This window comes from Hyla sarda, unplaced genomic scaffold, assembly GCF_029499605.1.
Source record: "Hyla sarda isolate aHylSar1 unplaced genomic scaffold, aHylSar1.hap1 scaffold_631, whole genome shotgun sequence".
NCBI lineage: Eukaryota > Metazoa > Chordata > Amphibia > Anura > Hylidae > Hyla > Hyla sarda.
Genome location: NW_026610646.1, coordinates 142,543 through 167,451, shown reverse-complemented (window position 1 = coordinate 167,451; position 24,909 = coordinate 142,543). Strand labels below are relative to the sequence as shown.

At 46.1% G+C, this 24,909-nt stretch overlaps 11 non-coding genes across 11 annotated transcripts; all 11 read right to left on the bottom strand.

Moving 5' to 3' along the window:
• Window positions 1-1,153: 1,153 nt before the first annotated feature.
• Window positions 1,154-1,344, bottom strand: LOC130341951 (U2 spliceosomal RNA). The gene has a single exon (XR_008881700.1). It is a non-coding gene; the product is annotated as a U2 spliceosomal RNA (small nuclear RNA).
• A 2,098-nt stretch (window positions 1,345-3,442) lies between these two features.
• Window positions 3,443-3,633, bottom strand: LOC130341949 (U2 spliceosomal RNA). Its single transcript, XR_008881698.1, has one exon. It is a non-coding gene; the product is annotated as a U2 spliceosomal RNA (small nuclear RNA).
• Window positions 3,634-5,726: 2,093 nt separating this feature from the next.
• LOC130341948 (U2 spliceosomal RNA) lies at window positions 5,727-5,917 on the bottom strand. The gene has a single exon (XR_008881697.1). It is a non-coding gene; the product is annotated as a U2 spliceosomal RNA (small nuclear RNA).
• Window positions 5,918-7,997: 2,080 nt separating this feature from the next.
• On the bottom strand, window positions 7,998-8,188 carry LOC130341947 (U2 spliceosomal RNA). Its single transcript, XR_008881696.1, has one exon. It is a non-coding gene; the product is annotated as a U2 spliceosomal RNA (small nuclear RNA).
• Window positions 8,189-10,286: 2,098 nt separating this feature from the next.
• LOC130341946 (U2 spliceosomal RNA) lies at window positions 10,287-10,477 on the bottom strand. Its single transcript, XR_008881695.1, has one exon. It is a non-coding gene; the product is annotated as a U2 spliceosomal RNA (small nuclear RNA).
• A 2,089-nt stretch (window positions 10,478-12,566) lies between these two features.
• LOC130341945 (U2 spliceosomal RNA) lies at window positions 12,567-12,757 on the bottom strand. The gene has a single exon (XR_008881694.1). It is a non-coding gene; the product is annotated as a U2 spliceosomal RNA (small nuclear RNA).
• Window positions 12,758-14,822: 2,065 nt separating this feature from the next.
• Window positions 14,823-15,013, bottom strand: LOC130342037 (U2 spliceosomal RNA). The gene has a single exon (XR_008881775.1). It is a non-coding gene; the product is annotated as a U2 spliceosomal RNA (small nuclear RNA).
• Window positions 15,014-17,111: 2,098 nt separating this feature from the next.
• Window positions 17,112-17,302, bottom strand: LOC130342036 (U2 spliceosomal RNA). Its single transcript, XR_008881774.1, has one exon. It is a non-coding gene; the product is annotated as a U2 spliceosomal RNA (small nuclear RNA).
• A 2,085-nt stretch (window positions 17,303-19,387) lies between these two features.
• Window positions 19,388-19,579, bottom strand: LOC130341973 (U2 spliceosomal RNA). Its single transcript, XR_008881720.1, has one exon. It is a non-coding gene; the product is annotated as a U2 spliceosomal RNA (small nuclear RNA).
• A 2,076-nt stretch (window positions 19,580-21,655) lies between these two features.
• On the bottom strand, window positions 21,656-21,846 carry LOC130342035 (U2 spliceosomal RNA). Its single transcript, XR_008881773.1, has one exon. It is a non-coding gene; the product is annotated as a U2 spliceosomal RNA (small nuclear RNA).
• Window positions 21,847-23,930: 2,084 nt separating this feature from the next.
• Window positions 23,931-24,121, bottom strand: LOC130342034 (U2 spliceosomal RNA). Its single transcript, XR_008881772.1, has one exon. It is a non-coding gene; the product is annotated as a U2 spliceosomal RNA (small nuclear RNA).
• Between the last annotated feature and the right edge of the window lie 788 nt (window positions 24,122-24,909).

The window sequence follows — 24,909 nt, the reverse complement described above, 5'->3', positions numbered from 1 at the left end:
TAAACCCATTTCCACCTTTTTTTCCCTTCTCTTCCTCTTACTTTTTTTTCACGTTTTTTTACGTTTTTCTCCTTTTCGCCTCTTTTCTGGGCGTATTATTCTTCTTTTTCTTCTTTTTTTTCGTCTAATGCATACCCCATCAGTGCAGCAATGCTTATTCAATACCGCCAGCAGATGGAGACACTGGGGGATAATTTTCTAAGGATTTATACTGATTTTTCCTGTCTGAATTTGTCGCACAGAAAGTTGCAGGCCAAATATGTGTGACATTTCTGCGACTTTAGCTTCTAGAGCATTTTTACAACATTATACATAGGTGCTGAATACATAAAAAGCGACTGTTCAGCGACAGACAAGTCGCATCGGCTGAAAGTAGGCCAGAATGTCAGTCCATGTTGGAGCAGGTTTAGATACAGTCTAAAGTATAGATCTCAAAGTCTGTGCACAGAATTTAGCAAGGGCCTCGCACCTTCTGATGCATCAGGTAGGTGCACAATAGCATAGCCTAACCCTCTGTACTTTGGTCTATATTGATGCGGGACATAGACAGCCAGCTGATGACCAATCCATTAGTGCAATGGATGGCTGGAAGCATTTGTCTTTGCCTTTGCAATACCACAGAAGCAATGCATGGTCAATGTACAGCAATGACACACCTGTGTGAACAGCCAGGAGACCCCCCCCCCCCCCCCCCCCATGTTATGTTACATAGTTACATAGTTAGTACGGTCGAAAAAAGACATATGTCCATCAAGTTCAACCAGGGAATTAAGGGGTAGGGGTGTGGCGCGATATTGGGGAAGGGATGAGATTTTATATTTCTTCATAAGCATTAATCTTATTTTGTCAATTAGGAACATTCAGCACCCACCCGCTATCAAGGCAGCTGCCTATCATGTCATGCCCTACCTGCACAGGTGTGCTGGCTACTCAAATGATCCAATTAAGGAGGCCATTTAGTCAGCAGCAGCAGAAGTCCTGTGCCTGGACGCTCCAACAGCGGCCAGACACAAGCAGAAGCAGCAGAAGCAGCAGCAGCAGCACCACCTTTTGTTTTTTGGCTGCAGCAGCAAGGCCCACAGGGCTGGCTAGCTGGCTAGCCAGCAAGCAGGTAGCAATGAAAGTAGGAATCTTTCTTTTTAACCCTGTAAGGGGGTGGTGCACTGTACCCGAAGATACTGCCATATCGGGTCAATGCATAGGGCGACGGAAGCAAGCTTCGAAATCGGCCCCCGTTCTCAAAAATCCATTTAATATATGGTCCCCAGATAGGGGACGTATCAGATATTAAACTGATAAGAACAGATACTACACTTGATCTTAGCCAAAAGGCCGAGAAGCGATAACCGTGAAAGGGGCGGGCCCAACAAGGTCCCCTTCATGGGCACTATCACTGCTTGCTGTCAGGGAGGCTGCCAGACAATTTTCCATGCACACTCTGGGCTGGGGGGCAGTCAACCACCAGTACACACAGCAGAACCTAAACCCATACCATTATTGCTAAGCAGCAAGACAGGGGCCCATTGCACTCCCACGGGGCCTTTTTAAATGCAATCCATAACCCGGATTTGCCAGGAACCCTTCTTACTCCTCCTACTTGCATGTGACACTGGGCTTAGGATCTGCATAGGAAACACACACACAAGCACACACCTACCTTTGTTGCCTGCAGATGCCTCCTTGGCTGTCCCCAAACGGTATCAAACCAACACCCACGGGAAGCTGTAAGCATAGAGGACATGCCTGCACCCCATTGGACTTACCTGTGTGGGTTAAATCCGGGTTATTTGACAACCTATGGCGGTGATGGTTCTGCTCAGGCAGAGCAGTGCTGATGCTCCTCATAAAGCTGTCGCTGCTGTGAAGGTTCTAGGTGACATCACAAATCCCTATGGTTACATACACAACAAAGCTGGGTTGTTGTTGTTTACACTCTGCAAGGCCTGTGGAAGTGAGTGACATCATAGCACTGTAGTTCTGAGGGTTCTAGATGGATGCAACAATCTCCTGTTGCTTCTATGAAGGCCATAATAGACGACATCACCAAACAGCTCCATAGTCACATACACAGCAAAGGAGAGATGTTGTTTACACCTAGTGATGTCAGTGGTATTGAGTGACATCACAGCACAGTGCTAAGGCTCCTGGGCCTGGACACAGCAGCGGCTGCAATATCTCAATGGAGAATACGTTTATATATATGTGTGTGTGTGCGTGTATATATATATATATATATATATATATCTATATATATATATATATATATATATATTTCTCCGCCGAAATCACTTTTAAACCCATTTCCACCTTTTTTTCCCTTCTCTTCCTCTTACTTTTTTTTCACGTTTTTTTACGTTTTTCTCCTTTTCGCCTCTTTTCTGGGCGTATTATTCTTCTTTTTCTTCTTTTTTTTCGTCTAATGCATACCCCATCAGTGCAGCAATGCTTATTCAATACCGCCAGCAGATGGAGACACTGGGGGATAATTTTCTAAGGATTTATACTGATTTTTCCTGTCTGAATTTGTCGCACAGAAAGTTGCAGGCCAAATATGTGTGACATTTCTGCGACTTTAGCTTCTAGAGCATTTTTACAACATTATACATAGGTGCTGAATACATAAAAAGCGACTGTTCAGCGACAGACAAGTCGCATCGGCTGAAAGTAGGCCAGAATGTCAGTCCATGTTGGAGCAGGTTTAGATACAGTCTAAAGTATAGATCTCAAAGTCTGTGCACAGAATTTAGCAAGGGCCTCGCACCTTCTGATGCATCAGGTAGGTGCACAATAGCATAGCCTAACCCTCTGTACTTTGGTCTATATTGATGCGGGACATAGACAGCCAGCTGATGACCAATCCATTAGTGCAATGGATGGCTGGAAGCATTTGTCTTTGCCTTTGCAATACCACAGAAGCAATGCATGGTCAATGTACAGCAATGACACACCTGTGTCAACAGCCAGGAGACCCCCCCCCCCCCCCCCATGTTATGTTACATAGTTACATAGTTAGTACGGTCGAAAAAAGACATATGTCCATCAAGTTCAACCAGGGAATTAAGGGGTAGGGGTGTGGCGCGATATTGGGGAAGGGATGAGATTTTATATTTCTTCATAAGCATTAATCTTATTTTGTCAATTAGGAACATTCAGCACCCACCCGCTATCAAGGCAGCTGCCTATCATGTCATGCCCTACCTGCACAGGTGTGCTGGCTACTCAAATGATCCAATTAAGGAGGCCATTTAGTCAGCAGCAGCAGAAGTCCTGTGCCTGGACGCTCCAACAGCGGCCAGACACAAGCAGAAGCAGCAGAAGCAGCAGCAGCAGCACCACCTTTTGTTTTTTGGCTGCAGCAGCAAGGCCCACAGGGCTGGCTAGCTGGCTAGCCAGCAAGCAGGTAGCAATGAAAGTAGGAATCTTTCTTTTTAACCCTGTAAGGGGGTGGTGCACTGTACCCGAAGATACTGCCATATCGGGTCAATGCATAGGGCGACGGAAGCAAGCTTCGAAATCGGCCCCCGTTCTCAAAAATCCATTTAATATATGGTCCCCAGATAGGGGACGTATCAGATATTAAACTGATAAGAACAGATACTACACTTGATCTTAGCCAAAAGGCCGAGAAGCGATAACCGTGAAAGGGGCTGGCCCAACAAGGTCCCCTTCATGGGCACTATCACTGCTTGCTGTCAGGGAGGCTGCCAGACAATTTTCCATGCACACTCTGGGCTGGGGGGCAGTCAACCACCAGTACACACAGCAGAACCTAAACCCATACCATTATTGCTAAGCAGCAAGACAGGGGCCCATTGCACTCCCACGGGGCCTTTTTAAATGCAATCCATAACCCGGATTTGCCAGGAACCCTTCTTACTCCTCCTACTTGCATGTGACACTGGGCTTAGGATCTGCATAGGAAACACACACACAAGCACACACCTACCTTTGTTGCCTGCAGATGCCTCCTTGGCTGTCCCCAAACGGTATCAAACCAACACCCACGGGAAGCTGTAAGCATAGAGGACATGCCTGCACCCCATTGGACTTACCTGTGTGGGTTAAATCCGGGTTATTTGACAACCTATGGCGGTGATGGTTCTGCTCAGGCAGAGCAGTGCTGATGCTCCTCATAAAGCTGTCGCTGCTGTGAAGGTTCTAGGTGACATCACAAATCCCTATGGTTACATACACAACAAAGCTGGGTTGTTGTTGTTTACACTCTGCAAGGCCTGTGGAAGTGAGTGACATCATAGCACTGTAGTTCTGAGGGTTCTAGATGGATGCAACAATCTCCTGTTGCTTCTATGAAGGCCATAATAGACGACATCACCAAACAGCTCCATAGTCACATACACAGCAAAGGAGAGATGTTGTTTACACCTAGTGATGTCAGTGGTATTGAGTGACATCACAGCACAGTGCTAAGGCTCCTGGGCCTGGACACAGCAGCGGCTGCAATATCTCAACGGAGAATACGTTTATATATATGTGTGTGTGTGCGCGTATATATATATATATATATATATATATATATATATATATATATATATTTCTCCGCCGAAATCACTTTTAAACCCATTTCCACCTTTTTTTCCCTTCTCTTCCTCTTACTTTTTTTTCACGTTTTTTTACGTTTTTCTCCTTTTCGCCTCTTTTCTGGGCGTATTATTCTTCTTTTTCTTCTTTTTTTTCGTCTAATGCATACCCCATCAGTGCAGCAATGCTTATTCAATACCGCCAGCAGATGGAGACACTGGGGGATAATTTTCTAAGGATTTATACTGATTTTTCCTGTCTGAATTTGTCGCACAGAAAGTTGTAGGCCAAATATGTGTGACATTTCTGCGACTTTAGCTTCTAGAGCATTTTTACAACATTATACATAGGTGCTGAATACATAAAAAGCGACTGTTCAGCGACAGACAAGTCGCATCGGCTGAAAGTAGGCCAGAATGTCAGTCCATGTTGGAGCAGGTTTAGATACAGTCTAAAGTATAGATCTCAAAGTCTGTGCACAGAATTTAGCAAGGGCCTCGCACCTTCTGATGCATCAGGTAGGTGCACAATAGCATAGCCTAACCCTCTGTACTTTGGTCTATATTGATGCGGGACATAGACAGCCAGCTGATGACCAATCCATTAGTGCAATGGATGGCTGGAAGCATTTGTCTTTGCCTTTGCAATACCACAGAAGCAATGCATGGTCAATGTACAGCAATGACACACCTGTGTGAACAGCCAGGAGACCCCCCCCCCCCCCCCCCCCATGTTATGTTACATAGTTACATAGTTAGTACGGTCGAAAAAAGACATATGTCCATCAAGTTCAACCAGGGAATTAAGGGGTAGGGGTGTGGCGCGATATTGGGGAAGGGATGAGATTTTATATTTCTTCATAAGCATTAATCTTATTTTGTCAATTAGGAACATTCAGCACCCACCCGCTATCAAGGCAGCTGCCTATCATGTCATGCCCTACCTGCACAGGTGTGCTGGCTACTCAAATGATCCAATTAAGGAGGCCATTTAGTCAGCAGCAGCAGAAGTCCTGTGCCTGGACGCTCCAACAGCGGCCAGACACAAGCAGAAGCAGCAGAAGCAGCAGCAGCAGCACCACCTTTTGTTTTTTGGCTGCAGCAGCAAGGCCCACAGGGCTGGCTAGCTGGCTAGCCAGCAAGCAGGTAGCAATGAAAGTAGGAATCTTTCTTTTTAACCCTGTAAGGGGGTGGTGCACTGTACCCGAAGATACTGCCATATCGGGTCAATGCATAGGGCGACGGAAGCAAGCTTCGAAATCGGCCCCCGTTCTCAAAAATCCATTTAATATATGGTCCCCAGATAGGGGACGTATCAGATATTAAACTGATAAGAACAGATACTACACTTGATCTTAGCCAAAAGGCCGAGAAGCGATAACCGTGAAAGGGGCGGGCCCAACAAGGTCCCCTTCATGGGCACTATCACTGCTTGCTGTCAGGGAGGCTGCCAGACAATTTTCCATGCACACTCTGGGCTGGGGGGCAGTCAACCACCAGTACACACAGCAGAACCTAAACCCATACCATTATTGCTAAGCAGCAAGACAGGGGCCCATTGCACTCCCACGGGGCCTTTTTAAATGCAATCCATAACCCGGATTTGCCAGGAACCCTTCTTACTCCTCCTACTTGCATGTGACACTGGGCTTAGGATCTGCATAGGAAACACACACACAAGCACACACCTACCTTTGTTGCCTGCAGATGCCTCCTTGGCTGTCCCCAAACGGTATCAAACCAACACCCACGGGAAGCTGTAAGCATAGAGGACATGCCTGCACCCCATTGGACTTACCTGTGTGGGTTAAATCCGGGTTATTTGACAACCTATGGCGGTGATGGTTCTGCTCAGGCAGAGCAGTGCTGATGCTCCTCATAAAGCTGTCGCTGCTGTGAAGGTTCTAGGTGACATCACAAATCCCTATGGTTACATACACAACAAAGCTGGGTTGTTGTTGTTTACACTCTGCAAGGCCTGTGGAAGTGAGTGACATCATAGCACTGTAGTTCTGAGGGTTCTAGATGGATGCAACAATCTCCTGTTGCTTCTATGAAGGCCATAATAGACGACATCACCAAACAGCTCCATAGTCACATACACAGCAAAGGAGAGATGTTGTTTACACCTAGTGATGTCAGTGGTATTGAGTGACATCACAGCACAGTGCTAAGGCTCCTGGGCCTGGACACAGCAGCGGCTGCAATATCTCAACGGAGAATACGTTTATATATATGTGTGTGTGTGCGCGTATATATATATATATATATATATATATATATATATATTTCTCCGCCGAAATCACTTTTAAACCCATTTCCACCTTTTTTTCCCTTCTCTTCCTCTTACTTTTTTTTCACGTTTTTTTACGTTTTTCTCCTTTTCGCCTCTTTTCTGGGCGTATTATTCTTCTTTTTCTTCTTTTTTTTCGTCTAATGCATACCCCATCAGTGCAGCAATGCTTATTCAATACCGCCAGCAGATGGAGACACTGGGGGATAATTTTCTAAGGATTTATACTGATTTTTCCTGTCTGAATTTGTCGCACAGAAAGTTGCAGGCCAAATATGTGTGACATTTCTGCGACTTTAGCTTCTAGAGCATTTTTACAACATTATACATAGGTGCTGAATACATAAAAAGCGACTGTTCAGCGACAGACAAGTCGCATCGGCTGAAAGTAGGCCAGAATGTCAGTCCATGTTGGAGCAGGTTTAGATACAGTCTAAAGTATAGATCTCAAAGTCTGTGCACAGAATTTAGCAAGGGCCTCGCACCTTCTGATGCATCAGGTAGGTGCACAATAGCATAGCCTAACCCTCTGTACTTTGGTCTATATTGATGCGGGACATAGACAGCCAGCTGATGACCAATCCATTAGTGCAATGGATGGCTGGAAGCATTTGTCTTTGCCTTTGCAATACCACAGAAGCAATGCATGGTCAATGTACAGCAATGACACACCTGTGTGAACAGCCAGGAGACCCCCCCCCCCCCCCCATGTTATGTTACATAGTTACATAGTTAGTACGGTCGAAAAAAGACATATGTCCATCAAGTTCAACCAGGGAATTAAGGGGTAGGGGTGTGGCGCGATATTGGGGAAGGGATGAGATTTTATATTTCTTCATAAGCATTAATCTTATTTTGTCAATTAGGAACATTCAGCACCCACCCGCTATCAAGGCAGCTGCCTATCATGTCATGCCCTACCTGCACAGGTGTGCTGGCTACTCAAATGATCCAATTAAGGAGGCCATTTAGTCAGCAGCAGCAGAAGTCCTGTGCCTGGACGCTCCAACAGCGGCCAGACACAAGCAGAAGCAGCAGAAGCAGCAGCAGCAGCACCACCTTTTGTTTTTTGGCTGCAGCAGCAAGGCCCACAGGGCTGGCTAGCTGGCTAGCCAGCAAGCAGGTAGCAATGAAAGTAGGAATCTTTCTTTTTAACCCTGTAAGGGGGGTGGTGCACTGTACCCGAAGATACTGCCATATCGGGTCAATGCATAGGGCGACGGAAGCAAGCTTCGAAATCGGCCCCCGTTCTCAAAAATCCATTTAATATATGGTCCCCAGATAGGGGACGTATCAGATATTAAACTGATAAGAACAGATACTACACTTGATCTTAGCCAAAAGGCCGAGAAGCGATAACCGTGAAAGGGGCGGGCCCAACAAGGTCCCCTTCATGGGCACTATCACTGCTTGCTGTCAGGGAGGCTGCCAGACAATTTTCCATGCACACTCTGGGCTGGGGGGCAGTCAACCACCAGTACACACAGCAGAACCTAAACCCATACCATTATTGCTAAGCAGCAAGACAGGGGCCCATTGCACTCCCACGGGGCCTTTTTAAATGCAATCCATAACCCGGATTTGCCAGGAACCCTTCTTACTCCTCCTACTTGCATGTGACACTGGGCTTAGGATCTGCATAGGAAACACACACACAAGCACACACCTACCTTTGTTGCCTGCAGATGCCTCCTTGGCTGTCCCCAAACGGTATCAAACCAACACCCACGGGAAGCTGTAAGCATAGAGGACATGCCTGCACCCCATTGGACTTACCTGTGTGGGTTAAATCCGGGTTATTTGACAACCTATGGCGGTGATGGTTCTGCTCAGGCAGAGCAGTGCTGATGCTCCTCATAAAGCTGTCGCTGCTGTGAAGGTTCTAGGTGACATCACAAATCCCTATGGTTACATACACAACAAAGCTGGGTTGTTGTTGTTTACACTCTGCAAGGCCTGTGGAAGTGAGTGACATCATAGCACTGTAGTTCTGAGGGTTCTAGATGGATGCAACAATCTCCTGTTGCTTCTATGAAGGCCATAATAGACGACATCACCAAACAGCTCCATAGTCACATACACAGCAAAGGAGAGATGTTGTTTACACCTAGTGATGTCAGTGGTATTGAGTGACATCACAGCACAGTGCTAAGGCTCCTGGGCCTGGACACAGCAGCGGCTGCAATATCTCAACGGAGAATACGTTTATATATATGTGTGTGTGTGCGCGTATATATATATATATATATATATATATATATATATATATATATATATATATATATTTCTCCGCCGAAATCACTTTTAAACCCATTTCCACCTTTTTTTCCCTTCTCTCCCTCTTACTTTTTTTTCACGTTTTTTTACGTTTTTCTCCTTTTCGCCTCTTTTCTGGGCGTATTATTCTTCTTTTTCTTCTTTTTTTTCGTCTAATGCATACCCCATCAGTGCAGCAATGCTTATTCAATACCGCCAGCAGATGGAGACACTGGGGGATAATTTTCTAAGGATTTATACTGATTTTTCCTGTCTGAATTTGTCGCACAGAAAGTTGCAGGCCAAATATGTGTGACATTTCTGCGACTTTAGCTTCTAGAGCATTTTTACAACATTATACATAGGTGCTGAATACATAAAAAGCGACTGTTCAGCGACAGACAAGTCGCATCGGCTGAAAGTAGGCCAGAATGTCAGTCCATGTTGGAGCAGGTTTAGATACAGTCTAAAGTATAGATCTCAAAGTCTGTGCACAGAATTTAGCAAGGGCCTCGCACCTTCTGATGCATCAGGTAGGTGCACAATAGCATAGCCTAACCCTCTGTACTTTGGTCTATATTGATGCGGGACATAGACAGCCAGCTGATGACCAATCCATTAGTGCAATGGATGGCTGGAAGCATTTGTCTTTGCCTTTGCAATACCACAGAAGCAATGCATGGTCAATGTACAGCAATGACACACCTGTGTGAACAGCCAGGAGACCCCCCCCCCCCCCCCCATGTTATGTTACATAGTTACATAGTTAGTACGGTCGAAAAAAGACATATGTCCATCAAGTTCAACCAGGGAATTAAGGGGTAGGGGTGTGGCGCGATATTGCGGAAGGGATGAGATTTTATATTTCTTCATAAGCATTAATCTTATTTTGTCAATTAGGAACATTCAGCACCCACCCGCTATCAAGGCAGCTGCCTATCATGTCATGCCCTACCTGCACAGGTGTGCTGGCTACTCAAATGATCCAATTAAGGAGGCCATTTAGTCAGCAGCAGCAGAAGTCCTGTGCCTGGACGCTCCAACAGCGGCCAGACACAAGCAGAAGCAGCAGAAGCAGCAGCAGCAGCACCACCTTTTGTTTTTTGGCTGCAGCAGCAAGGCCCACAGGGCTGGCTAGCTGGCTAGCCAGCAAGCAGGTAGCAATGAAAGTAGGAATCTTTCTTTTTAACCCTGTAAGGGGGTGGTGCACTGTACCCGAAGATACTGCCATATCGGGTCAATGCATAGGGCGACGGAAGCAAGCTTCGAAATCGGCCCCCGTTCTCAAAAATCCATTTAATATATGGTCCCCAGATAGGGGACGTATCAGATATTAAACTGATAAGAACAGATACTACACTTGATCTTAGCCAAAAGGCCGAGAAGCGATAACCGTGAAAGGGGCGGGCCCAACAAGGTCCCCTTCATGGGCACTATCACTGCTTGCTGTCAGGGAGCTGCCAGACAATTTTCCATGCACACTCTGGGCTGGGGGGCAGTCAACCACCAGTACACACAGCAGAACCTAAACCCATACCATTATTGCTAAGCAGCAAGACAGGGGCCCATTGCACTCCCACGGGGCCTTTTTAAATGCAATCCATAACCCGGATTTGCCAGGAACCCTTCTTACTCCTCCTACTTGCATGTGACACTGGGCTTAGGATCTGCATAGGAAACACACACACAAGCACACACCTACCTTTGTTGCCTGCAGATGCCTCCTTGGCTGTCCCCAAACGGTATCAAACCAACACCCACGGGAAGCTGTAAGCATAGAGGACATGCCTGCACCCCATTGGACTTACCTGTGTGGGTTAAATCCGGGTTATTTGACAACCTATGGCGGTGATGGTTCTGCTCAGGCAGAGCAGTGCTGATGCTCCTCATAAAGCTGTCGCTGCTGTGAAGGTTCTAGGTGACATCACAAATCCCTATGGTTACATACACAACAAAGCTGGGTTGTTGTTGTTTACACTCTGCAAGGCCTGTGGAAGTGAGTGACATCATAGCACTGTAGTTCTGAGGGTTCTAGATGGATGCAACAATCTCCTGTTGCTTCTATGAAGGCCATAATAGACGACATCACCAAACAGCTCCATAGTCACATACACAGCAAAGGAGAGATGTTGTTTACACCTAGTGATGTCAGTGGTATTGAGTGACATCACAGCACAGTGCTAAGGCTCCTGGGCCTGGACACAGCAGCGGCTGCAATATCTCAACGGAGAATACGTTTATATATATGTGTGTGTGTGCGCGTATATATATATATATATATATATATATATATATATATATATATATTTCTCCGCCGAAATCACTTTTAAACCCATTTCCACCTTTTTTTCCCTTCTCTTCCTCTTACTTTTTTTTCACGTTTTTTTACGTTTTTCTCCTTTTCGCCTCTTTTCTGGGCGTATTATTCTTCTTTTTCTTCTTTTTTTTCGTCTAATGCATACCCCATCAGTGCAGCAATGCTTATTCAATACCGCCAGCAGATGGAGACACTGGGGGATAATTTTCTAAGGATTTATACTGATTTTTCCTGTCTGAATTTGTCGCACAGAAAGTTGCAGGCCAAATATGTGTGACATTTCTGCGACTTTAGCTTCTAGAGCATTTTTACAACATTATACATAGGTGCTGAATACATAAAAAGCGACTGTTCAGCGACAGACAAGTCGCATCGGCTGAAAGTAGGCCAGAATGTCAGTCCATGTTGGAGCAGGTTTAGATACAGTCTAAAGTATAGATCTCAAAGTCTGTGCACAGAATTTAGCAAGGGCCTCGCACCTTCTGATGCATCAGGTAGGTGCACAATAGCATAGCCTAACCCTCTGTACTTTGGTCTATATTGATGCGGGACATAGACAGCCAGCTGATGACCAATCCATTAGTGCAATGGATGGCTGGAAGCATTTGTCTTTGCCTTTGCAATACCACAGAAGCAATGCATGGCAATGTACAGCAATGACACACCTGTGTGAACAGCCAGGAGACCCCCCCCCCCCCCCCCCCCATGTTATGTTACATAGTTACATAGTTAGTACGGTCGAAAAAAGACATATGTCCATCAAGTTCAACCAGGGAATTAAGGGGTAGGGGTGTGGCGCGATATTGGGGAAGGGATGAGATTTTATATTTCTTCATAAGCATTAATCTTATTTTGTCAATTAGGAACATTCAGCACCCACCCGCTATCAAGGCAGCTGCCTATCATGTCATGCCCTACCTGCACAGGTGTGCTGGCTACTCAAATGATCCAATTAAGGAGGCCATTTAGTCAGCAGCAGCAGAAGTCCTGTGCCTGGACGCTCCAACAGCGGCCAGACACAAGCAGAAGCAGCAGAAGCAGCAGCAGCAGCACCACCTTTTGTTTTTTGGCTGCAGCAGCAAGGCCCACAGGGCTGGCTAGCTGGCTAGCCAGCAAGCAGGTAGCAATGAAAGTAGGAATCTTTCTTTTTAACCCTGTAAGGGGGTGGTGCACTGTACCCGAAGATACTGCCATATCGGGTCAATGCATAGGGCGACGGAAGCAAGCTTCGAAATCGGCCCCCGTTCTCAAAAATCCATTTAATATATGGTCCCCAGATAGGGGACGTATCAGATATTAAACTGATAAGAACAGATACTACACTTGATCTTAGCCAAAAGGCCGAGAAGCGATAACCGTGAAAGGGGCGGGCCCAACAAGGTCCCCTTCATGGGCACTATCACTGCTTGCTGTCAGGGAGGCTGCCAGACAATTTTCCATGCACACTCTGGGCTGGGGGGCAGTCAACCACCAGTACACACAGCAGAACCTAAACCCATACCATTATTGCTAAGCAGCAAGACAGGGGCCCATTGCACTCCCACGGGGCCTTTTTAAATGCAATCCATAACCCGGATTTGCCAGGAACCCTTCTTACTCCTCCTACTTGCATGTGACACTGGGCTTAGGATCTGCATAGGAAACACACACACAAGCACACACCTACCTTTGTTGCCTGCAGATGCCTCCTTGGCTGTCCCCAAACGGTATCAAACCAACACCCACGGGAAGCTGTAAGCATAGAGGACATGCCTGCACCCCATTGGACTTACCTGTGTGGGTTAAATCCGGGTTATTTGACAACCTATGGCGGTGATGGTTCTGCTCAGGCAGAGCAGTGCTGATGCTCCTCATAAAGCTGTCGCTGCTGTGAAGGTTCTAGGTGACATCACAAATCCCTATGGTTACATACACAACAAAGCTGGGTTGTTGTTGTTTACACTCTGCAAGGCCTGTGGAAGTGAGTGACATCATAGCACTGTAGTTCTGAGGGTTCTAGATGGATGCAACAATCTCCTGTTGCTTCTATGAAGGCCATAATAGACGACATCACCAAACAGCTCCATAGTCACATACACAGCAAAGGAGAGATGTTGTTTACACCTAGTGATGTCAGTGGTATTGAGTGACATCACAGCACAGTGCTAAGGCTCCTGGGCCTGGACACAGCAGCGGCTGCAATATCTCAACGGAGAATACGTTTATATATATGTGTGTGTGTGCGCGTATATATATATATATATATATATATATATATATATATATATATATATTCTCCGCCGAAATCACTTTTAAACCCATTTCCACCTTTTTTTCCCTTCTCTTCCTCTTACTTTTTTTTCACGTTTTTTTACGTTTTTCTCCTTTTCGCCTCTTTTCTGGGCGTATTATTCTTCTTTTTCTTCTTTTTTTTCGTCTAATGCATACCCCATCAGTGCAGCAATGCTTATTCAATACCGCCAGCAGATGGAGACACTGGGGGATAATTTTCTAAGGATTTATACTGATTTTTCCTGTCTGAATTTGTCGCACAGAAAGTTGCAGGCCAAATATGTGTGACATTTCTGCGACTTTAGCTTCTAGAGCATTTTTACAACATTATACATAGGTGCTGAATACATAAAAAGCGACTGTTCAGCGACAGACAAGTCGCATCGGCTGAAAGTAGGCCAGAATGTCAGTCCATGTTGGAGCAGGTTTAGATACAGTCTAAAGTATAGATCTCAAAGTCTGTGCACAGAATTTAGCAAGGGCCTCGCACCTTCTGATGCATCAGGTAGGTGCACAATAGCATAGCCTAACCCTCTGTACTTTGGTCTATATTGATGCGGGACATAGACAGCCAGCTGATGACCAATCCATTAGTGCAATGGATGGCTGGAAGCATTTGTCTTTGCCTTTGCAATACCACAGAAGCAATGCATGGTCAATGTACAGCAATGACACACCTGTGTGAACAGCCAGGAGACCCCCCCCCCCATGTTATGTTACATAGTTACATAGTTAGTACGGTCGAAAAAAGACATATGTCCATCAAGTTCAACCAGGGAATTAAGGGGTAGGGGTGTGGCGCGATATTGGGGAAGGGATGAGATTTTATATTTCTTCATAAGCATTAATCTTATTTTGTCAATTAGGAACATTCAGCACCCACCCGCTATCAAGGCAGCTGCCTATCATGTCATGCCCTACTACTCAAATGATCCAATTAAGGAGGCCATTTAGGCAGCAGCAGCAGAAGTCCTGTGCCTGGACGCTCCAACAGCGGCCAGACACAAGCAGAAGCAGCAGAAGCAGCAGCAGCAGCACCACCTTTTGTTTTTTGGCTGCAGCAGCAAGGCCCACAGGGCTGGCTAGCTGGCTAGCCAGCAAGCAGGTAGCAATGAAAGTAGGAATCTTTCTTTTTAACCCTGTAAGGGGGTGGTGCACTGTACCCGAAGATACTGCCATATCGGGTCAATGCATAGGGCGACGGAAGCAAGCTTCGAAATCGGCCCCCGTTCTCAAAAATCCATTTAATATATGGTCCCCAGATAGGGGACGTATCAGATATTAAACTGATAAGAACAGATACTACACTTGATCTTAGCCAAAAGGCCGAGAAGCGATAACCGTGAAAGGGGCGGGCCCAACAAGGTCCCCCTTCATGGGCACTATCACTGCTTGCTGTCAGGGAGGCTGCCAGACAATTTTCCATGCACACTCTGGGCTGGGGGGCAGTCAACCACCAGTACACACAGCAGAACCTAAACCCATACCATTATTGCTAAGCAGCAAGACAGGGGCCCATTGCACTCCCACGGGGCCTTTTTAAATGCAATCCATAACCCGGATTTGCCAGGAACCCTTCTTACTCCTCCTACTTGCATGTGACACTGGGCTTAGGATCTGCATAGGCAAACACACACACAAGCACACACCTACCTTTGTTGCCTGCAGATGCCTCCTTGGCTGTCCCCAAACGGTATCAAACCAACACCCACGGGAAGCTGTAAGCATAGAGGACATGCCTGCAACCCCATTGGACTTACCTGTGTGGGTTAAATCCGGGTTATTTGACAACCTATGGCGGTGATGGTTCTGCTCAGGCAGAGCAGTGCTGATGCTCCTCATAAAGCTGTCGCTGCTGTGAAGGTTCTAGGTGACATCACAAATCCCTATGGTTACATACACAACAAAGCTGGGTTGTTGTTGTTTACACTCTGCAAGGCCTGTGGAAGTGAGTGACATCATAGCACTGTAGTTCTGAGGGTTCTAGATGGATGCAACAATCTCCTGTTGCTTCTATGAAGGCCATAATAGACGACATCACCAAACAGCTCCATAGTCACATACACAGCAAAGGAGAGATGTTGTTTACACCTAGTGATGTCAGTGGTATTGAGTGACATCACAGCACAGTGCTAAGGCTCCTGGGCCTGGACACAGCAGCGGCTGCAATATCTCAACGGAGAATACGTTTATATATATGTGTGTGTGTGCGCGTATATATATATATATATATATATATATATATATATATATATATATATTTCTCCGCCGAAATCACTTTTAAACCCATTTCCACCTTTTTTTTCCCTTCTCTTCCTCTTACTTTTTTTTCACGTTTTTTTACGTTTTTCTCCTTTTCGCCTCTTTTCTGGGCGTATTATTCTTCTTTTTCTTCTTTTTTTTCGTCTAATGCATACCCCATCAGTGCAGCAATGCTTATTCAATACCGCCAGCAGATGGAGACACTGGGGGATAATTTTCTAAGGATTTATACTGATTTTTCCTGTCTGAATTTGTCGCACAGAAAGTTGCAGGCGCAAATATGTGTGACATTTCTGCGACTTTAGCTTCTAGAGCATTTTTACAACATTATACATAGGTGCTGAATACATAAAAAGCGACTGTTCAGCGACAGACAAGTCGCATCGGCTGAAAGTAGGCCAGAATGTCAGTCCATGTTGGAGCAGGTTTAGATACAGTCTAAAGTATAGATCTCAAAGTCTGTGCACAGAATTTAGCAAGGGCTCGCACCTTCTGATGCATCAGGTAGGTGCACAATAGCATAGCCTAACCCTCTGTACTTTGGTCTATATTGATGCGGGACATAGACAGCCAGCTGATGACCAATCCATTAGTGCAATGGATGGCTGGAAGCATTTGTCTTTGCCTTTTGCAATACCACAGAAGCAATGCATGGTCAATGTACAGCCAATGACACACCTGTGGTGAACAGCCAGGAGACCCCCCCCCCCCCCCATGTTATGTTACATAGTTACATAGTTAGTACGGTCGAAAAAAGACATATGTCCATCAAGTTCAACCAGGGAATTAAGGGGTAGGGGTGTGGCGCGATATTGGGGAAGGGCTGAGATTTTATAGTTTCTTCATAAGCATTAATCTTATTTTGTCAATTAGGAACATTCAGCACCCACCCGCTATCAAGGCAGCTGCCTATCATGTCATGCCCTACCTGCACAGGTGTGCTGGCTACTCAAATGATCCAATTAAGGAGGCCATTTAGTCAGCAGCAGCAGAAGTCCTGTGCCTGGACGCTCCAACAGCGGCCAGACACAAGCAGAAGCAGCAGAAGCAGCAGCAGCAGCACCACCTTTTGTTTTTTTGGCTGCAGCAGCAAGGGCCACAGGGCTGGCTAGCTGGCTAGCCAGCAAGCAGGTAGCAATGAAAGTAGGAATCTTTCTTTTTAAACCCTGTAAGGGGGTGGTGCACTGTACCCGAAGATACTGCCATATCGGGTCAATGCATAGGGCGACGGAAGCAAGCTTCGAAATCGGCCCCCGTTCTCAAAAATCCATTTAATATATGGTCCCCAGATAGGGGACGTATCAGATATTAAACTGATAAGAACAGATACTACACTTGATCTTAGCCAAAAGGCCGAGAAGCGATAACCGTGAAAGGGGCGGGCCCAACAAGGTCCCCTTCATGGGCACCTATCACTGCTTGCTGTCAGGGAGGCTGCCAGACAATTTTCCATGCACACTCTGGGCTGGGGGGCAGTCAACCACCAGTACACACAGCAGAACCTAAACCCATACCATTATTGCTAAGCAGCAAGACAGGGGCCCATTGCACTCCCACGGGGCCTTTTTAAATGCAATCCATAACCCGGATTTGCCAGGAACCCTTCTTACTCCTCCTACTTGCATGTGACACTGGGCTTAGGATCTGCATAGGAACACACACACACAAGCACACACCTACCTTTGTTGCCTGCAGATGCCTCCTTGGCTGTCCCCAAACGGTATCAAAACCAACACCCACGGGAAGCTGTAAGCATAGAGACATGCCTGCACCCCATTGGACTTACCTGTGTGGGTTAAATCCGGGTTATTGACAACCTATGGCGGTGATGGTTCTGCTCAGGCAGAGCAGTGCTGATGCTCCTCATAAAGCTGTCGCTGCTGTGAAGGTTCTAGGTGACATCACAAATCCCTATGGTTACATACACAACAAAGCTGGGTTGTTGTTGTTTACACTCTGCAAGGCCTGTGGAAGTGAGTGACATCATAGCACTGTAGTTCTGAGGGTTCTAGATGGATGCAACAATCTCCTGTTGCTTCTATGAAGGCCATAATAGACGACATCACCAAACAGCTCCATAGTCACATACACAGCAAAGGAGAGATGTTGTTTACACCTAGTGATGTCAGTGGTATTGAGTGACATCACAGCACAGTGCTAAGGCTCCTGGGCCTGGACACAGCAGCGGCTGCCATATCTCAACGGAGAATACGTTTATATATATGTGTGTGTGTGCGCGTATATATATATATATATATATATATATATATATATATTTCTCCGCCGAAATCACTTTTAAACCCATTTCCACCTTTTTTTCCCTCTCTTCCTCTACTTTTTTTTCACGTTTTTTTACGTTTTTTCCCTTTTCGCCTCTTTTCTGGGCGTATTATTCTTCTTTTTCTTCTTTTTTTTCGTCTAATGCATACCCCATCAGTGCAGCAATGCTTATTCAATACCGCCAGCAGATGGAGGACACTGGGGGATAATTTTCTAAGGATTTATACTGATTTTTCCTGTCTGAATTTGTCGCACAGAAAGTTGCAGGCCAAATATGTGTGACATTTCTGCGACTTTAGCTTCTAGAGCATTTTTACAACATTATACATAGGTGCTGAATACATAAAAAGCGACTGTTCAGCGACAGACAAGTCGCATCGGCTGAAAGTAGGCCAGAATGTCAGTCCATGTTGGAGCAGGTTTAGATACAGTCTAAAGTATAGATCTCAAAGTCTGTGCACAGAATTTAGCAAGGGCCTCGCACCTTCTGATGCATCAGGTAGGTGCACAATAGCATAGCCTAACCCTCTGTACTTTGGTCTATATTGATGCGGGACCATAGACAGCCAGCTGATGACCAATCCATTAGTGCAATGGATGGCTGGAAGCATTTGTCTTTGCCTTTGCAATACCACAGAAGCAATGCATGGTCAATGTACAGCAATGACACACCTGTGTGAACAGCCAGGAGACCCCCCCCCCCCCCCCCATGTTATGTTACATAGTTACATAGTTAGTACGTCGAAAAAAAGACATATGTCCATCAAGTTCAACCAGGGAATTAAGGGGTAGGGGTGTGGCGCGATATTGGGGAAGGGATGAGATTTTATATTTCTTCATAAGCATTAATCTTATTTTGTCAATTAGGAACATTCAGCACCCACCCCGCTATCAAGGCAGCTGCCTATCATGTCATGCCCTACCTGCACAGGTGTGCTGGCTACTCAAATGATCCAATTAAGGAGGCCATTTAGTCAGCAGCAGCAGAAGTCCTGTGCCTGGACGCTCCAACAGCGGCCAGACACAAGCAGAAGCAGCAGAAGCAGCAGCAGCAGCACCACCTTTTGTTGTTTTTGGTGCTGCAGCACAAGGCCCACAGGGCTGGCTAGCTGGCTAGCCAGCAAGCAGGTAGCAATGAAAGTAGGAATCTTTCTTTTTAACCCTGTAAGGGGGTGGTGCACTGTACCCGAAGATACTGCCATATCGGGTCCAATGCATAGGGCGACGGAAGCAAGCTTCGAAATCGGCCCCCGTTCTCAAAAATCCATTTAATATATGGTCCCCAGATAGGGGACGTATCAGATATTAAACTGATAAGAACAGATACTACACTTGATCTTAGCCAAAAGGCCGAGAAGCGATAACCGTGAAAGGGGCGGGCCCAACAAGGTCCCCTTCATGGGCACTATCACTGCTTGCTGTCAGGGAGGCTGCCAGACAATTTTCCATGCACACTCTGGGCTGGGGGGCAGTCAACCACCAGTACACACAGCAGAACCTAAACCCATACCATTATTGCTAAGCAGCAAGACAGGGGCCCATTGCACTCCCACGGGGCCTTTTTAAATGCAATCCATAACCCGGATTTGCCAGGAACCCTTCTTACTCCTCCTACTTGCATGTGACACTGGGCTTAGGATCTGCATAGGAAACACACACACAAGCACACACCTACCTTTGTTGCCTGCAGATGCCTCCTTGGCTGTCCCCAAACGGTATCAAACCAACACCCACGGGAAGCTGTAAGCATAGAGGACATGCCTGCACCCCATTGGACTTACCTGTGTGGGTTAAATCCGGGTTATTTGACAACCTATGGCGGTGATGGTTCTGCTCAGGCAGAGCAGTGCTGATGCTCCTCATAAAGCTGTCGCTGCTGTGAAGGTTCTAGGTGACATCACAAATCCCTATGGTTACATACACAACAAAGCTGGGTTGTTGTTGTTTACACTCTGCAAGGCCTGTGGAAGTGAGTGACATCATAGCACTGTAGTTCTGAGGGTTCTAGATGGATGCAACAATCTCCTGTTGCTTCTATGAAGGCCATAATAGACGACATCACCAAACAGCTCCATAGTCACATACACAGCAAAGGAGAGATGTTGTTTACACCTAGTGATGTCAGTGGTATTGAGTGACATCACAGCACAGTGCTAAGGCTCCTGGGCCTGGACACAGCAGCGGCTGCAATATCTCAACGGAGAATACGTTTATATATATGTGTGTGTGTGCGCGTATATATATATATATATATATATATATATATATATATTTCTCCGCCGAAATCACTTTTAAACCCATTTCCACCTTTTTTTCCCTTCTCTTCCTCTTACTTTTTTTTCACGTTTTTTTACGTTTTTCTCCTTTTCGCCTCTTTTCTGGGCGTATTATTCTTCTTTTTCTTCTTTTTTTTCGTCTAATGCATACCCCATCAGTGCAGCAATGCTTATTCAATACCGCCAGCAGATGGAGACACTGGGGGATAATTTTCTAAGGATTTATACTGATTTTTCCTGTCTGAATTTGTCGCACAGAAAGTTGCAGGCCAAATATGTGTGACATTTCTGCGACTTTAGCTTCTAGAGCATTTTTACAACATTATACATAGGTGCTGAATACATAAAAAGCGACTGTTCAGCGACAGACAAGTCGCATCGGCTGAAAGTAGGCCAGAATGTCAGTCCATGTTGGAGCAGGTTTAGATACAGTCTAAAGTATAGATCTCAAAGTCTGTGCACAGAATTTAGCAAGGGCCTCGCACCTTCTGATGCATCAGGTAGGTGCACAATAGCATAGCCTAACCCTCTGTACTTTGGTCTATATTGATGCGGGACATAGACAGCCAGCTGATGACCAATCCATTAGTGCAATGGATGGCTGGAAGCATTTGTCTTTGCCTTTGCAATACCACAGAAGCAATGCATGGTCAATGTACAGCAATGACACACCTGTGTGAACAGCCAGGAGACCCCCCCCCCCCCATGTTATGTTACATAGTTACATAGTTAGTACGGTCGAAAAAAGACATATGTCCATCAAGTTCAACCAGGGAATTAAGGGGTAGGGGTGTGGCGCGATATTGGGGAAGGGATGAGATTTTATATTTCTTCATAAGCATTAATCTTATTTTGTCAATTAGGAACATTCAGCACCCACCCGCTATCAAGGCAGCTGCCTATCATGTCATGCCCTACCTGCACAGGTGTGCTGGCTACTCAAATGATCCAATTAAGGAGGCCATTTAGTCAGCAGCAGCAGAAGTCCTGTGCCTGGACGCTCCAACAGCGGCCAGACACAAGCAGAAGCAGCAGAAGCAGCAGCAGCAGCACCACCTTTTGTTTTTTGGCTGCAGCAGCAAGGCCCACAGGGCTGGCTAGCTGGCTAGCCAGCAAGCAGGTAGCAATGAAAGTAGGAATCTTTCTTTTTAACCCTGTAAGGGGGTGGTGCACTGTACCCGAAGATACTGCCATATCGGGTCAATGCATAGGGCGACGGAAGCAAGCTTCGAAATCGGCCCCCGTTCTCAAAAATCCATTTAATATATGGTCCCCAGATAGGGGACGTATCAGATATTAAACTGATAAGAACAGATACTACACTTGATCTTAGCCAAAAGGCCGAGAAGCGATAACCGTGAAAGGGGCGGGCCCAACAAGGTCCCCTTCATGGGCACTATCACTGCTTGCTGTCAGGGAGGCTGCCAGACAATTTTCCATGCACACTCTGGGCTGGGGGGCAGTCAACCACCAGTACACACAGCAGAACCTAAACCCATACCATTATTGCTAAGCAGCAAGACAGGGGCCCATTGCACTCCCACGGGGCCTTTTTAAATGCAATCCATAACCCGGATTTGCCAGGAACCCTTCTTACTCCTCCTACTTGCATGTGACACTGGGCTTAGGATCTGCATAGGAAACACACACACAAGCACACACCTACCTTTGTTGCCTGCAGATGCCTCCTTGGCTGTCCCCAAACGGTATCAAACCAACACCCACGGGAAGCTGTAAGCATAGAGGACATGCCTGCACCCCATTGGACTTACCTGTGTGGGTTAAATCCGGGTTATTTGACAACCTATGGCGGTGATGGTTCTGCTCAGGCAGAGCAGTGCTGATGCTCCTCATAAAGCTGTCGCTGCTGTGAAGGTTCTAGGTGACATCACAAATCCCTATGGTTACATACACAACAAAGCTGGGTTGTTGTTGTTTACACTCTGCAAGGCCTGTGGAAGTGAGTGACATCATAGCACTGTAGTTCTGAGGGTTCTAGATGGATGCAACAATCTCCTGTTGCTTCTATGAAGGCCATAATAGACGACATCACCAAACAGCTCCATAGTCACATACACAGCAAAGGAGAGATGTTGTTTACACCTAGTGATGTCAGTGGTATTGAGTGACATCACAGCACAGTGCTAAGGCTCCTGGGCCTGGACACAGCAGCGGCTGCAATATCTCAACGGAGAATACGTTTATATATATGTGTGTGTGTGCGCGTATATATATATATATATATATATATATATATATATATATATTTCTCCGCCGAAATCACTTTTAAACCCATTTCCACCTTTTTTTCCCTTCTCTTCCTCTTACTTTTTTTTCACGTTTTTTTACGTTTTTCTCCTTTTCGCCTCTTTTCTGGGCGTATTATTCTTCTTTTTCTTCTTTTTTTTTCGTCTAATGCATACCCCATCAGTGCAGCAATGCTTATTCAATACCGCCAGCAGATGGAGACACTGGGGGATAATTTTCTAAGGATTTATACTGATTTTTCCTGTCTGAATTTGTCGCACAGAAAGTTGCAGGCCAAATATGTGTGACATTTCTGCGACTTTAGCTTCTAGAGCATTTTTACAACATTATACATAGGTGCTGAATACATAAAAAGCGACTGTTCAGCGACAGACAAGTCGCATCGGCTGAAAGTAGGCCAGAATGTCAGTCCATGTTGGAGCAGGTTTAGATACAGTCTAAAGTATAGATCTCAAAGTCTGTGCACAGAATTTAGCAAGGGCCTCGCACCTTCTGATGCATCAGGTAGGTGCACAATAGCATAGCCTAACCCTCTGTACTTTGGTCTATATTGATGCGGGACATAGACAGCCAGCTGATGACCAATCCATTAGTGCAATGGATGGCTGGAAGCATTTGTCTTTGCCTTTACAATACCACAGAAGCAATGCATGGTCAATGTACAGCAATGACACACCTGTGTGAACAGCCAGGAGACCCCCCCCCCCCCCCCATGTTATGTTACATAGTTACATAGTTAGTACGGTCGAAAAAAGACATATGTCCATCAAGTTCAACCAGGGAATTAAGGGGTAGGGGTGTGGCGCGATATTGGGGAAGGGATGAGATTTTATATTTCTTCATAAGCATTAATCTTATTTTGTCAATTAGGAACATTCAGCACCCACCCGCTATCAAGGCAGCTGCCTATCATGTCATGCCCTACCTGCACAGGTGTGCTGGCTACTCAAATGATCCAATTAAGGAGGCCATTTAGTCAGCAGCAGCAGAAGTCCTGTGCCTGGACGCTCCAACAGCGGCCAGACACAAGCAGAAGCAGCAGAAGCAGCAGCAGCAGCACCACCTTTTGTTTTTTGGCTGCAGCAGCAAGGCCCACAGGGCTGGCTAGCTGGCTAGCCAGCAAGCAGGTAGCAATGAAAGTAGGAATCTTTCTTTTTAACCCTGTAAGGGGGTGGTGCACTGTACCCGAAGATACTGCCATATCGGGTCAATGCATAGGGCGACGGAAGCAAGCTTCGAAATCGGCCCCCGTTCTCAAAAATCCATTTAATATATGGTCCCCAGATAGGGGACGTATCAGATATTAAACTGATAAGAACAGATACTACACTTGATCTTAGCCAAAAGGCCGAGAAGCGATAACCGTGAAAGGGGCGGGCCCAACAAGGTCCCCTTCATGGGCACTATCACTGCTTGCTGTCAGGGAGGCTGCCAGACAATTTTCCATGCACACTCTGGGCTGGGGGGCAGTCAACCACCAGTACACACAGCAGAACCTAAACCCATACCATTATTGCTAAGCAGCAAGACAGGGGCCCATTGCACTCCCACGGGGCCTTTTTAAATGCAATCCATAACCCGGATTTGCCAGGAACCCTTCTTACTCCTCCTACTTGCATGTGACACTGGGCTTAGGATCTGCATAGGAAACACACACACAAGCACACACCTACCTTTGTTGCCTGCAGATGCCTCCTTGGCTGTCCCCAAACGGTATCAAACCAACACCCACGGGAAGCTGTAAGCATAGAGGACATGCCTGCACCCCATTGGACTTACCTGTGTGGGTTAAATCCGGGTTATTTGACAACCTATGGCGGTGATGGTTCTGCTCAGGCAGAGCAGTGCTGATGCTCCTCATAAAGCTGTCGCTGCTGTGAAGGTTCTAGGTGACATCACAAATCCCTATGGTTACATACACAACAAAGCTGGGTTGTTGTTGTTTACACTCTGCAAGGCCTGTGGAAGTGAGTGACATCATAGCACTGTAGTTCTGAGGGTTCTAGATGGATGCAACAATCTCCTGTTGCTTCTATGAAGGCCATAATAGACGACATCACCAAACAGCTCCATAGTCACATACACAGCAAAGGAGAGATGTTGTTTACACCTAGTGATGTCAGTGGTATTGAGTGACATCACAGCACA